The sequence below is a fragment of the Leucopleurus acutus genome (genome assembly GCF_964270905.1).
Source record: "Leucopleurus acutus genome assembly, chromosome: 17".
NCBI lineage: Eukaryota > Metazoa > Chordata > Mammalia > Artiodactyla > Delphinidae > Leucopleurus > Leucopleurus acutus.
The window spans coordinates 27,126,100-27,142,590 of NC_139159.1; positions in this window are offsets into that span (position 1 = coordinate 27,126,100).

Consider the following 16,491-nt stretch of genomic DNA (forward strand, 5'->3'; position numbering starts at 1 on the left):
CCAGGGAAGCCCCCATTCTCCATTGCTTTACTCCCCTCTACATCATTCTTCCAAAGACTCACCTGTTGTCTCTCTTGATAATTCCTCTTGGCCTAATTTCTTTTGGTTGTACATAAACCACTGTGAGCATCTGTGAGAGTCACCACTGCAATGGCAATGCCAACAGTCATTTTGTACTCTTATTACTTAGTATCAGCAGATTTAAAAATTATTATTAATTTTTCACACATACACAAAAGTAGAAAGAATAATACAATGAAACCCCATGTAGCCTTTACATATATTTTTAAAACACATTCTTTTTTTAATTTGTTTTGTAGTAAGAACACTTAACATGAGATCTATTCTCTTAATAAATTTTTAAGTGCATGATACAATATTGTTCACTACAGGAAAATGTTGTATATCAGATCTCTAGAACTTATTCATCTTGCATAACTGAATCTTTTTACTGTTAAACAGAAGCTCTTCATTTCCCCCTCCCTTCAGCCTCTGGAGACCACCATCTGGAAATGGTGAAGACCACCATTCTACTCCCTGTTTCTATGAGTTTGACTTTTTCAGATACCTCTTATAAGTGTAATCATGAAGCATATGTCATTCTGTTACTTGTACACTTTTGGAGGGAATGTAAAATGGTGCAGCTGCTATGGAAAATAGTATGAAGTTTCAAAAAAAATACTAAAGATAGAACTACAATATGATCCAGCAATCTCATTCTGGGTATACATCCAAAGATGTATCTACACTTTCATGTTCATTCACAACAGCCAAGATCTGGAAACAGTGTAAATGTCCACTGATGGATGGATGAATAAAGAAAATGTGATTTATATATACAGTGGAATATTAGTCAGCCTTTAAAAAGAAGGAAATCCTGCCATATGCCACAAACATGGATGAACCTGGAACACATAATGCTAAGCCCTTATATATTCAAACAATGTCCCTCACCAGTCACTCAAATTTAACCACTGTCAAGATTTTATCACATTTCTCTTTTTTCATTTGCTAAAATATGTATAGCTTGTGAAGCCAAAATATGTTAAAGCAAATTCCCAAATTTATCACTACTTCAATATGCAGCTCTAAAAAAATAAACATTTTTCTGCCAAAACCCCAAAATACATGATCACATCTAACAGAAGAAACAGTAACAAAATTAAGAACAAAATAAAATAATACCCAGTCTACAACCAAATTTCCCCAATTATCTAAAAATTGTGTTCATATTGTTGCTTTATTCTAAGTAGAATCCAGATAGGGCTTTTATTTTTTTATATTTTTCTCTTTTAAATAAAGAAGCTCTCTCCTGGGTGGTAGGTTGTTTTTTTTCTTAAATGGCATTGAAAATTAGTCTCTGGTCATACATTTTATAATTTCTTCCCAGAGCATTTTTTGAATGGTTTCCTAGATATGACTGGGTCAAGTATAAATGCATATATTATTTTGCTAATTATTGCTCAACTTCTTTCTATAGGGGCTAGAATAGTTTATTTCCCACCACCAATATATGAGTGTTTGTTTCTTCACAGCTTCTGCACCCGGGAATGCTGTCAAAATTTTCGATGCTTACCAACCTGATAGATAATAGGTGGTATCTCAATGTAATGTGAAATTTCATTTCTTTTAATTAAGTACAATTAACTTATTTCATGTGTGTAAAGGCCATTTTTAATTTCTTCTAACTACTTTGATGTCATCAGCTTTCAAAATGTTTTATCATTACCTCTTTGATATAATAGTTTTCTTCTTTTGATTTCCAAGGCACATCACTCACCTTGCTTCTCTTATCCTTCACTGATCTTTCTTCTCTCACTCTTATGCCAGATTATTCTCCTCTTCTCAACCTCTAAATGTCAGCTAGCTCCAGGGCTCAGTCTTTGAACATCTTCTTTTCTCCATCTATACAGTAGACTTTCCATATTCTCAGATTCTTTATCTGCAGATTCAACCAACTGTGATGGAAAATATTGAAAAAAAGTTCCAATAGGCAAAACTTGAATTTGCCACATACTGGTAACTATTTACATAGTATTTACATTGTATTACGTATTATAAGTAATTAAGAGATGATTTAAAGTATATGGGAAGATGTGCATAAGTTATATGCAAATACTATGCCATTTTATATAAGGGTCTTGAGCATATGTGGATTTTTGTATCCATGTGGGTCCTGGAGCCAACACCCCCACAAATACCTAAGGAGGATTGTACTGGCTCACTAGGGGATTTCACCTTAAAATACCACCTACACACCAAGGACAATACCCAAATTTATAACTTTAGTCCTTAACTTTACTGTCAATTAAAGAAAAATACACAATTGAGTATTTGATATGTCCACTTTAATATCCAACCATGTTATTGATCATCCCCACACTCTAGAGTGAACATCCCCTAATATTCCCCTTTTCTGCCTCTTTCCTGTAATTGCTCAAGCCAACCACTTAGAGTCATCAGGACTCCTCTCTTTGTCTAAGACCCCTCTTGTAATCCAGAAACACATTTCAATTGACTCTACCAGAATCTGACCATTTTTACCATCACCTACACTATTAGAGTTCTAGCCCAAAACAACATCATCACTGTCTTGGATTTTGGGATAGCCGTCATACTGGTCCCCTGCTTTCACCTTGTCTTTCTACATACAGCAAGCAAAATGATCCTTTTAAAATAAGTCAGATCAGCTCTAGTAATTCCATTTCCAGTTATATATCTAGAAGAGTTAGAAGTAGGATCTCAAAGAGATATGCGTATACCCATGTTCATAGCGGCATCATTCACAGTAGACATTAGGTAGAAGTTTATTATCCAAATATCCATTGATGGATGAATGGATTTACAAAATATGGTATATACTGACAAAGAAATATAATTCAGCCTTAAAAAGAAAGGGGATTCTGACATATGCTACAACACAGATGAACCTTGAGTACATTAGTCTAAATGAAATAAGCCAGTCACAAAAGCACAAATACTGTGTGATTACACTTCTGTGAGACATCTAGAGTAGTCAGACTCATAGAAACAGAAAGTACATGGTGGCTGCCAGGAGTTAGGGAAAGGAGGAAATGGAGAATCGTTGTTTAATAGGAAGAGAGTTTCAGGTTTGTAAGATGAAAAAGTTCTGGAGATTTGTTGTACAACAATATGAAAATACTTAGAACTACTGAAGTGTAAACTTAAAAAAAATGGTTAAGAGGGTAAGTGTTGGTGGGTGGTGGTGGTGTGATGAATTGGGAGATTGGGATGGACATATATACACTAATATGTATAAAATGGATAACTAATAAGAACCTGCTGTATAAAAAAAATAAATAAAATAAAATTCAAAGTAAATAAATAAATAAAAACAAAAATACGATCAAGATGACACTGATCAGACCACCACATGACCAATTAATTTCAGGATGATTGTCAGAGCTAATTGTGCTATTCTGCCTGTATCCCCCCTCCACCCACCTGTGAATCCCTGAAATTCCCCTTTAAAAGCTCTTTCCCCCTGACTGGCAATGGGGAGTTGGTTCTTTGGGACTTGAGTCTACCTTCTCCCAAGGATTGCCAGCTTCCTCAATAAAGACATTTTTCCTTTTACCCCACAAAAAAAATAAAAAAATAAAAAAAGAGGGTAAATGTTATATTTATTTTACTAAAATTAAAAAAGAAATTAAATATCAGATCTTAAGTAAGGTATATTTCCTTCAAACCCACCAATAAATTTCCTCCTCTCTTAGAATAAGTCCAAAATTTTTCCCAGACCTTCAATGTCTTATATGATCTGCACCCCTCCCTGACTCAACATTCTCCTCTGACCTCATCTTCTACTACCTACTCTCTGACTCATTCTGTCACTGTTTTCCTGTTGTTGCTTAAACTTGTCAAAAACACTTTTCCCTCAGGTCCTTCACTATTGATGTTCCCAGATATATTTACATAACTTATTCTCTCATTTCATTTCACTACTCAGAGAAATATTCCCTGACTACACTCTCTAACTAGTACCTTCTTGCTGTCACCTTTTAACATTTTTTACTCTGATTTAATATTCTTCATACCCCTGAGCACCACTTAATATATAACATTTATTTTTGTATTATTTTCCTCTCTCTTTTGATCGTTCATGTGCCTTAATTAGTTTTTCTACCTCAATTATTAAAATAATTTTTTCATTTCCAATCTCTCTCATAAATGAGTTGCCTTATATGTTAGGATTTTCATCATTCATTATTATTTTCTTCTCTGTGACAATATCACACTGCCTTCATTTCTGGAGATTTCTATCAAATCTTGATATTTGTTATATAAAATGCAACAACTTATCTTTCAAAAATTGTCTTGTCTATTCTTGCTCTTTAATCCTTCACATCTATCTAAGAATCAGCTGGTCAAGTTCCATGACAATAATTTGCATAAATTTTAACTGGAATTGTGTTGAATTTTTACATTATTTTGTTGGAGAATTTACACCTCTACATTACTGGTTCTTCCTATCCTTGCATATAATGCAATTTATTTAGGTTATTAATGTTTTTCAATAAAGTATTCTGATTTTCTGAGAAAGATCTTTTACATATCCTGTGAGATTTATTTTTAGTATCTTGTACTTTTGGTAATACTCATAAATAACATATATTTTAAAATAAAAATTTATCTGATTTTCTGGTGTAGAGAAATGTCATAGAATTTATCTTGTATTTGGCTACCATTTTCTAATCTCTAATTAATTCTGTCTGTAGAGTTTTTTGGGGCTTCTGTGTTCGAGATCATACATCTATGAATGCTGATATCTTTGTTTCTTTTTCAAAACAGTATGTCTTTTCCTTTCCTCTTATTCTGGCTAATCCCTTTAAAACAATATTGAATAGAAATCAAGACAGTGGGTATCCTTGTCTTATTCTTTATTTAAAAGAGAATTGCTTTTAATATTTTACTATTAAATGTTATTTTCTTCTCTAGATTATATCACATTAAGGTTCTCTTCTGTTCCTGTGTCACTAAAGTATTTTTTGTTTTAATTCCTGAAAGATTTTCATGATTATTTTATGCATCTATTGGGATGATCATACTTTTGTCTTTTATTTGTAAATGTAATAAATCACATCACATTAATAAGTTTTCTAATGTTGAATTAGACTTGCATTTCTTTTATAAACCAATTTGGTTGTGCTGTTATGTCACTAGATTTGGTTAGCTAATATTATCTTTAAGATGTTCCCATTATACATACAAAAGAGGTTAACCTGTAATGTTTCATTTTCATATGGTTATTTTCTGTTTTGCCAGCAAGGTTAAACGCATGCCATTAAAAAAATGCAAAGATAAGTTCCTTGTTTTGAAAAAATTCTCTCATAGACATGTGCAAGATAGCAACTAATTTTCACTTTTTTTTTACATCTTTATTTGAGTATAATTGCTTTACAATGGTGTGTTAGTTTCTGCTTTAGAACAAAGTGAATCAGTTATACATATTCATATGTTCCCATATCTCTTCCCTCTTGCGTCTCCCTCCCTCCCACCCTCCCTATCCCACTCCTCCACTTGGTCACAGCACTGAGCTGATCTCCCTGTGCTATGCGGCAGTTTCCCACTAGCTATCTACCTTACATTTGGTAGTGTATATATGTCCATGCCTCTCTCTTGCTTTGTCACAGCTTACGCTTCCCGATCCCCATATCCTCAAGTCCATTCTCTAGTAGGTCTGTGTCTTTATTCCCGTCTTACCCCTAGGTTCTTCATGACATTTTTTTTCCTTAAATTCTACATATATATGTGTTAGCATAAGGTATTTGTCTTTCTCTTTCTGACTTACTTCACTCTCTATGACAGACTCTAGGTCTATCCACCTCATTACAAATAGCTCAATTTTGTTTCTTTTTATGGCTGAGTAACATTCCATTGTATATATGTGCCACATCTTCTTTATCCATTCATCCAATGATGGACACTTAGGTTGTTTCCATCTCCAGGCTATTGTATATAGAGCTGCAATGAACATTTTGGTACATGACTATTCTTGAATTATGGTTTTCTCAGGGTATACGCCCAGTAGTGGGATTGCTGGGTCATATGGTAGTTCTATTTGTAGTTTTTTAAGGAACCTCCATACTGTTCTCCACAGTGGCTGTATCAATTTACATTCCCACCAACAGTGCAAGAGGGTTGCCTTTTCTCCACACCCTCGCCAACATTTATTGTTTCTAGATTTTTTGATGATGACCATTCTGACTGGTGTGAGATGATATTGCATTGTAGTTTTGATTTTCATTTCTCTAATGATTAATGAAGTTGAGCATTCTTTCATGTGTTTGTTGGCAGTCTGTATGTCTTCTTTGGAGAAATGTCTATTTAGGTCTTCTGCCCATTTTTGGATTGGGTTGTTTGTTTATTTAATATTGATCTGCATGAGCTGTTTATATATTTTGGAGATTAATCCTTTGTCAGTTGCTTCATTTGCAAATATTTTCTCCCATTCTGAGGGCTGTCTTTTGGTCTTGTTTATGGTTTCATTTGCTGTGCAAAATCTTTGAAGTTTCATTAGGTCCCATTTGTTTATTTTTGTTTTTATTTCCATTTCTCCAGGACGTGGTTCAAAAAGGATCCTGCTGTGATTTATGTCATAGAATGTTCTGCCTATCTTTTCCTCTAAGAGTTTGATAGTTTCTGGCCTTACATTTAGGTCTTTAATCCATTTTGAGTTTATTTTTGTGTATGGTGTTAGGAAGTGTTCTAATTTCATTCTTTTGCATGTATCTGTCCAGTTTTTCCAGCACCACTTATTGAAGAGACTGTCTTTTCTCCATTGTATATACTTGTCTCCTTTGTCATAGATTAGTTGACCATAGGTGCATGGGTTTATCTCTGACCTTTCTATCCTGTTGCATTGATTTTATTTCTGTTTTTGTTCCAGTACCATATTGTCTTGATTACTATATCTTTGTAGTATAGTCTGAAGTAAGGGATTTTGATATCTCCAGCTCTGTTTTTATCCCTCAAGACTGCATTGGCTATTAGGGGTCTTCTGTGTCTCCATACAGATTTTAAGATATTTTGTTCTAGTTCTTTACAAAATGCCATTGGTAATTTGATACGGATTGCATTGAATCTGTAGATTGCTTTGGGTAGTATAGTCTTTTTTTTTTTTTTTTTTTGTGATATGTGGGCCTCTCACTGTGTGGCCTCTCCCGTTGTGGAGCACAGCTCCGGATGCACAGGATCAGCAGCCATAGCTCACGGACCCAGCCGCCCTGTGGCATGTGGGATCCTCCCGGACCAGGGCCCGAACCTGTGTCCCCTGCATCGGCAGACAGACTCTCAACCACTGCACCACCAGGGAAGCCCATCTCTCCATTTTTTGTGTCATCTTTCATTTCTTTCATCAGTGTATTATAGTTTTCTGAGTACAGATCTTTAACCTCCACAGGTAGGTTTATTCCTAGGTATTTTATTCATTTTGTTGCAATGGTGAATGGGATTGTTTCTTTAATTTCTCTTTCTGATCTTTCATTGTTAGTGTATAGTAATGCAAGAGATTACTGTGCATTAATTTTGCATCCTGCAACTTTACCAAATTCATTGATTAGCACTAGTAGTTTTTTGGTGACATCTTTAGGGTTATCTATATACAGTATCATGTCATCTGCAAACAGTGACAGTTTTACTTCTTCTTTTCCAAGTTGTATTCCTTTTATTTCTTTTTCTTCCCTGATTGCCGTGGCTAGGACTGCAAATCTATGTTGAATTATAATGGCGAGAGTGGACATCCTTGTCTGTTCCTGATCTTAGAGGAAATGTTTTCAGTTTTTCACTGTTGAGAATGATGTTTGCTGTGGGTTTCTTATATATGGCCTTTATTATATTGAGGTAGCTTCCCTCTATGCCCATTTTCTGGAGAGTTCTTATCATAAATGGCTGTTGAATTTTGTCAAAAGCTTTTTCTGCATCTATTGAGATGATCATATGGTTTTTATTCTTCAGTTTGTTAATATGGTGTATCACATTGATTGATTTGTGTATGTTGAAGAATCTTTGCATCCCTGAGGTAAATCTCACTTGATTCTGCTGTATGATCCTTTTAATATGTGGTTGGATTCTGTTTGCTAGTATTTTGTTGAGGATTTTGCATCTATATTCATCAGCAATATTGGTCTGTAATTTTCTGTTTTTGTAGTATCTTTGTCTGGTTTTGTTATCAGGGTGATAGTGGCCTCATATAATGAGTTTGGGAGTGTTCCTTCCTCTGAAGTTTTCTTGGAAGAGTTTGAGGAGGATGAGTGTTAGCTCTTTTCTACATGTTTGATAGAATTCACTTGTGAAGCCATCTGGTCCTGGACTTTTGTTTGTTGGAAGATTTTTGATCACAGTTTCAATTTCATTACTGGTGATTGGTCTGTTCATATTTTCTATTCCTTCCTGGTTCAGTCTTGGAAGGTTATACCTTTGTAAGAATTTGTCCATTTTTTCCAGGTTGTCCATTTTATTGGCATAGAGTTGCTTGTTGTAGTCTCTTGTGATGCTTTGTATTTACGCAATGTCGATTGTAACTTCCCCTTTTTCATTTCTAATTTTATTGATTTGAGTCCTCTCCCTCTTTTTCTTGATGGGTCTGGCTAAAGGTTTATCAGTCTGGTTTATCTTCTCAAACAACCAACTTTTAGTTTTATTGATCTTTTCTTTTGTTTTCTTTGTTTCTGTTTCATTTATTTCTGCTCTGATCTCTATGATTTCTTTCCTTTTACTAACTTTGGGTTTTGTTTGTTCTTCTTTATCTAGTTCCTTTAGGTGTAAGTTTAGATTGTTTATTTGAGACTTTTCTTGTTTCTTGAGGTAGGATTTTATTGCTGTAAACTTTCCTCTCAGAACTGCTTTTGCTGCATCCTATGGGTTTTGGATGGTCATGCATTTTTGGTCATTTGTCTCTAGGTATTTTTTTATTTCCCCTTTGGTTTTTTCAGTGATCTCTTGGTTATTTATGAACGTATTGTTTAGCCTCCATGTGTTTGTGTTTTCTATGTTTTATTCCCTGTAATTGATTTCTAATCTCAGAATTGTGGTCAGAAAAGATGGTTGATATTATTTCAATTTTCTTAAATTTATCGAGGCTTGGTTTGTGACCCAAGATGTTATCTATCCTGAAGAATGTTCCATATGCACTTCAGAAGAATGTGTAATCTGCTGTTTTGGATGGAATGTCCTATAAATATCAATTAAATCTATCTGGTCTCTTGTGTCATTTAAAGCTTTTGTTTCATTATTAATTTTCTGTCTGGATGATCTGTCCATTTGTATAAGTGGGGTGTTATAAAGTCTCCCACCATTATTGTGTGACTATTGATTTCCTCATTTATAGCTGTTAGCATTTGCTTTATATGTTGAGGTGCTCCTAAGTTGGGTGCATATATGTCTAAAATTGTTATATCTTCTTCTTGGATTGATCCTTTGGTCATTATGTAGTATCCTTCCTTGTCTCTTGTAACATTCTTTATTTTAAAGCCTATTTTATCTGATATGAGTATTGCTACTCCCGCTTTCTTTTGATTTCCATTTGCATGGAATATCTTTTTCCATCCCCTCACTTTCAGTCTGTATGTGTCCCTATGTCTGAAGTGAGTCTCTTGTAATCAGCATATATATGGGTCTTGTTTTTGTACCCATTCAGCGAGCCTGTGTCTTTTGGTTTAAGCATTTAATCCATTCACATTTAAGGTAGTTATCAACATGTATGTTCCTATTACCATTTTCTTAATTGTTTTGGATTTGTTTTTTTTAGATCCTTTTCTTCTCTTGTGTTTGACACTTAGAGAAGTTCCTTTAGCATTTGCTGTAGAGCTGGTTTGGTGGTTCTGAATTCTCTTAGCTTTTGCTGGTCTGTAAAGGTTTTAATTTTTCTATCAAATCTGAATGTGATCCTTGCCAGGTAGAGTAATCTTGGTTGCAGGTTGTTCCCTTTCATCACTTTAAATATATCGTGCCACTCCCTTCTGGACTGTAGAGTTTCTGCTGAGAAATCAGCTGATAACCTTATAGGCATTCTCTTGTATGTTATTTGTCATTTTTCCCTTGTTGCTTTTAATAAATTTTCTTTGTCTTTAATTTTTGCCAATTTAATTACCAAGTGTCTCAGCATGTTTCTTCTTGGATTTATCCTGCCTGGGACTCTTTGCACTTCTTCAACTTGGTTGGCTAATTCCTTTCTCATGTTAGGGAACTTTTCATCTGTAATCTCTTCTAAAATTTTCTCGAGTCCTTTCTCTCTCTCTTCTCCTTTGGGGACCCCTTTAATGCAAATGTTTGTGCGTTTAATGTTGTACCAGATGTCTCTTAGGCTGTCTTCATTTCTTTTCATTCTTCTTCCTTTATTCTGTTCTGTGGCAATGAATTCCAGGTCACTGATCTGTTCTTCTGCCTCAGTTATTCTGCTACTGATTCTTTTTAGTGTATTTTTCATTTCAGTTATTGTATTGTTCATCCTTGTTTGCTTGTTCTTTAATTCTTCTAGGTGTTTGTTCTTTAATTATTCTAGGTCTTTGTTAAACATTTCTTACATCTTCTCGATCTTTGCCTCCATTCTTTTTCCGAGGTCCTGGATCATCTTCACTATCGTTATTCTGAATTCCTCTTCTGGAATGTTGCCTACGTCCACTTCATTTAGTTGTTTTTCTGAGGTTTTATCTTGTCCCTTCATCTGGTACATAGTCCTCTGCCATTTCATTTTGTCTATCTTTCTGTGAATGTGGTTTTCATTCCACAGGCTGCAGGATTGTAGTTCTTCTTGCTTCTGCTGTCTGCCCTCTGGTGCATGAGGCTATCTAAGAGGATTGTGCAAGCTTCCTGATGGGAGGGTCTGGTGGTGGGCACAGCTCAGTAAAACTTTAATCTGCTTGTCTGCGGATGGGTGGAGCTGAGTTCCCTCTGTGTTGGTTGTTTGGCCTGAGGCAACCCAGCACTTGAGCCCACAGGCCCTTTGGTGGGGCTAATGGCACCTTCTGGAGAGGTCACACCAAGGAGTACTTCCCAGAACTTCTGCTGCCAGTGTCCTTGTCACCATGGTGAGCCATAGCCAACCCCTGCCTCTGCAGAAGACCCTCCAACACTAGCAGGTAGGTCTGTTTCAGTCTCCTATGGGGTCACTGCTCCTTCCCTGTGGGTCCTGGTGCACACAGTACTTTGTATTTGCCCTCCAGGAGTGGAGCCTCTGTTTCCCCTCACCCTGTTGAAGTCCTGTAATCAAATCCTGGTAGGCTTCAAAGTCTGATCATCTGGGAATTCCTCCTCCCATTGCCAGAACCCCAGGTTGGAAAGCCTGACGTGGGGCTCAGAACCCCCACTCCAGTGGGTGGACGTCTGTGGTATAATTGTTTTACAGTTTGTGAGTCATCCACCCAGTGGTTATGGCATTTGATTTTATTGTGATTGCGCCTCTCCTCCCATCTCGTTGAAGTTTCTCCTTTGTCTTTGGATGTGGGCTATCTTTTTGGTGAGTTCCAGTGTCTTCCTGTCAATGATTGTTCAGCAGTTTGTTGTGATTCTGGTCCTCTTGCAAGAGGAAGTGAGCTCATGTCCTTCTACTCTGCCATCTTGAACTAATCTCCCTTGCTCACATAATTTATGTTTTAAAAGTTATTGCCATCAAGTTCATAATATTGTCTCATAATCTGATGATCTCTGCTGCATCTATTTATCTGGGCTTTACTTCTAGTGTGGCTTTAATGTATATTCTTTTAATCTTATCATCCTGCCAGATGTTAACTGTATTGATATTTAAAACAAACACATGTAACTTTTTAAATTCTCTCTATTGCATCACAGTTTTATGTTTTTAATTAAGTTCTGCTCTTATATATTTTTTCTCCTCTACCTAAATGCATTTGTTTATTATTCTTTTTGTAGGTTCATAAATTGGATACTTAGGTCATAATCTATTAGGCTTTCTTCTTATCTAATGAAAACACTTACATTTCACTTTAACTGTATATCACATGTTTTGCTCTGAATAATTTTTATTGTCACTGATGTCAAGTATTTTCTAAAGTCTATTATGATTCTAACCTGACTATTGATTATTTAGAATTATATTTCATATAAATTTTTCATGTTTTTTAAAATTCCTAACTTTATTTTTGTCAGAAAGTAAGTTCTGTATGTTTTTAATTTTTTGAAACTTTCTGCACTTAATTATAGTAACTTTGGTTCAAAATGCCATTTATTGTTATGAACATGTTATTCTAGGAAGGAATTAATTTCTTAAATTTGAAAGTGAACTTTCTATCACCAAAATTCTGAGCTTTAGTTTTCTCATATATTAAATGAGAATAAAAATATCTACCTTGAGAGGATTAAAAGTGACATATATGAAGTACCTATCACAGTTCCCTGCAAGTAGTAGATGTTTTTAAAAATAATAGCTAAATAAATGGACTCTCTTGGGTGCATATGTATTTTGTTTCATGCACTTGATTAAAATCTTGAGAGGCGTGAATCTGATTTTTGTTTGTGTGTGTCAGTTCAGTGCTTTCTAATGTAATACCTTGTATAAGGTAACTAAATACTATCTGTGATTGATTGATTGACTATTTGGGTGATTAATTGTAAGTCAATATTTCAGAATTTTCCATATTTTTTTTAAAAAATTCATGTTTCAAATGTTAATATTAAACATACAAGAAAAGCACACTGATGAATAAAGATTGTTGACTAAAATAATGTTGAATTCATTGCACCACTTCCTGTGTGGAGATTTCCTGAAAGAGTGGTTCAACGAATGATCTCTTATGGAGAAATGTTAAGGATGAACCTTAATACAGAGGCTCTGGATAGCTGTATATGTATGTGTACACACACACACACACACACACACTCTAATGCTTCACTGAAGTCTGTTGCACACATTCAGTATTTTAGAGTACTGCTATAGGAATTAAAGAATATAATACCTCCTGCAACACAGTTAGGCAGGAAATAGCAGTATCACAGCAAATGTATAATGATTCTAGTATGAGAGAACAAAGCTCAGAAAGATTTGAGGGAAACACTGAGGAGCATATGATGTGAAGAAGTAGATGCAACTGGAAGATTTGTGACAGATGTTAGTTATCCTCCCTTTCCACATATACTACAAAAGGTCCCTCTTGAAGAAAATGAGACTGAACTTTATGGCACTCAGCAATGTGCACTTAGTCTGCTTCTCCAAGAAGGCCAATGTTATCTCTGATGGGATAATTAAGTTATACATGCACTATCCCCTACTCATGCAAACCAAATTATGTGGTTCTTATCAGCTTCATTTGCAAGCTTCTCTATCCATCTATTAAATATTGTTTCTCCTAATAGCTCATTTGTTTTATTTTTTGAAGATGTTTTTATCTTACTCTCAGCCTTCATCTCTAGTATATAAGATGACTCCAGTGTTGATATGCATGGCCAGTCCACCATCTGATCCTCCAATGTCTTGCTCTTAGTTGACTGCAGTTTCCTGCTCCTCTTCCTACCCTCCTTATTGTCTCAATCTTTGCCATCTCTACTCTCACCAAAAGTCGTGATTTTAGTATTCTCTCTGATCACAACCTGGTCTCCTCTACATTGCTTATTCAATTATTCACATTGTAGCTGCTCAATTAAATATTTTGAAGAATTACTTTATACTGCTCTTACCTTCATAACACTTTATATAAACTTTCACCAACTCCTTTCACTTTTAGTTTTACTTTCTAAACATGTATTGCATCTGTCACTAATTCTAGTCCTCCAAATTCTCATAATCTCTTTCCTGGGCTACTACAGTAGCATGCTAACAGCCTTTTTGCACTTACTGTGGTTCCTGTCCAATCTGTAGCCAAACTGATATTTTTATAAAGTTCATCTATTCCTTCATCTCTCCCTCATCAAGCTTAAAGTATTACTAAATATTTACATTATTTTTAAGATAAAGACTAAAATCTCTAAATGCTCCAAAGGGCTGTCAAGATCTTTTCCCTATCTACTTCTCTGGGTCCATTAGCCTTCTTTCTGTTCCTAGAAAGCCCCATGCTCCCACTTGCCTCTAAATCTGAGTGTCTGCCACAGCCTCCCTGACCCATCTTTCCCCTTCAGCCCTCTATTTCCAGTCAATTCCTATTCTCCTAACAGAATAAAGCTTGGTATTTTTTTTAAAATAAATATCTATCATAGTGACAATGATATGCTTAAGAAGTTTCTTTGATATACATTTATGGAAATTCCTTATCTTTTTCTTTGGCTAGATAGATTTGGCTGAATGAACAAAAATTATCACTTCAGAAGCAAGACAAATATCAGGAAATCCATAATACTAAAACTGGATGGTAAATTTCTGATAACATCAAAGAATTTATGCCTATTTTCCAAAAAATATTTTAAAATGCTAATTTTGTATATTTATCAAGGGAGATTATTAATGGTGAATAACCAATATCAATAGAAAAACATCTAAAACCCCCTGTTTGAGTTGCAAATAGTTTAATTGACAATGCTAATTTAAGTAAATATGCAATTATAACAGATGAAAGTGCAATAATCAAACAAATTCAGATTTTCTTTTCCTCTATGAGTGGTTGGCTTAACTAATGAATGGAAAGTTGGGTTTTCCTTCTGACTCTAGTTATTTTAAGCATTAGAGAGAGAGCTCAGATCAGTAGAGAGGTCAAGTAAAGAGGGAAGGCAGGATAAGGACTGACAAATATCTCTGGATTTGGCAAATAGTAGGCTACTAGTGTTTTTGGAGAGAGCAAAAACACTGAAAAGTGAGTCAGAAATCAGGTTGCTAAGGGTTAAGGAAAAAAATGATGGGTGACAAAACCAAGATAAGAATGCTTACTGTTACTGCAAAGAGCATAGTTCTAAGGAGAAGAATATTGGAATGCTAGATTAGAATATAGGATGAAGGGGGTCTTTCTCTTTTTTATTTTATTTTTTTTTATTTTTATTTTATTTTATTTTTGGGTCTTTCTCTTTTTCTCCTTCTCCTACACCTCCTCCTTCTTGGAAAGATTAGCTTGAGAATATAATATTTACAAGCTGAAAGAACAGTGCTAGTGTATATGAATGGGTTGAAAGTAAAGTTGAGAGGAGGCAATATTTGTGAGTTGAGATTATCAGATTAGACTAGAGAGGACAGGATTTAGAGCACAGGTAAAGTGATCAGTATTATCAGACAGAGCTTAAGAAATGTCAGGTTTATAGTCAAATTCTAGAAATTATTAAATGGAGGCAGTATATTTTTATTGAGTACCATGTAGGTGGCACTTTTGAGGAAATAAGATAGACAAGTAACAAAGAGATATGACAAAGAATAATAAGTACAGCTCCTTCCTTCAACACACTGGTAATTTTGTTGGGAAAAAAAAAAAGAAAAACAATAAGCCCGTATTATGTGCCAGGCACTGTGCTGGAAATATTAAGTGCAATATCTCATATAATCCTGTAACCTTCTGAAGGGGAGCATTGTTATTTTAATTTTACAAACAAAGATAGTGAAGCTGAAAAAGATCAAATAACTTGCCCAACTCACAAAGTTAGTAATTGACTTACTTGGGATTCAAGCCCAGATTAGTTTGAATCTAGAACTTACCCTTCATCCATTAAGGTACACATTTGAAAAAAATACATCAAATCTTGAATGATCCTTATGTCCTCAAGATGATTGAAACATATAGAAAATTGAAAACTAGGCAGTTAGATTTCACAGCTATGGTTTCTTTTCTGCCAAAATGAGATCGGTTGGTTTGAATAATTGTATTTGTTACTCTGATTGCTTGGGCAAGATAACGTTTCAAGTATCAAAAGGCCATAACAAAAGTCATTTATATCATGCATAAATCAAAATTGTAACAGACAAAAATATAAATTATTTTAAGAATGTGATTATAATATTTAAAACTTGTACACGTACCCAGATATTTATGTACTGGGAACATTTTGCAAATTAAGGAAAAATAGAGCGGGGTCAATATCCAGCTTCAGTTAGAAAAAGCAAAGTTTTCAATACAAATTTAGATGTTTGGCAACTCCTATAATTTAGTAAGAGAAAAAATATAAGCCATTCTTTTGATATCTAATGTGTCATCTTGTCCTTTATTATGATGCTAATAACAATGCTGCCCCTGGTGTTTGACATGAAGCATCTGGTACATTTGGACTGAAGCTTCTAAATTTTTTCTAACAATACATGAATTGGATCTCAGGCATTGCTGTGTGGCATACTTATTGAACCAACTCAGGAGTGGTAATTTGCAGGACTTTTGTGTTTATTTATACTTAATTTTAGACTCTCTCAAACTAAGGTGAGCTATCTAAAAGTCCCTGTACATTCTTAGGTACTCACGGGGTGGGAACTTTGAAAAATCTAGATGACAAACTGGTGATGATGGAATGAGGAAGTCATAGGTAGAGTAACCATACAATGTATTAACTCAGTTGGAACACATTTTAGAGCAAAAATGTTAAAATGTATGGACACCAGCACAACAGGTCTTATTA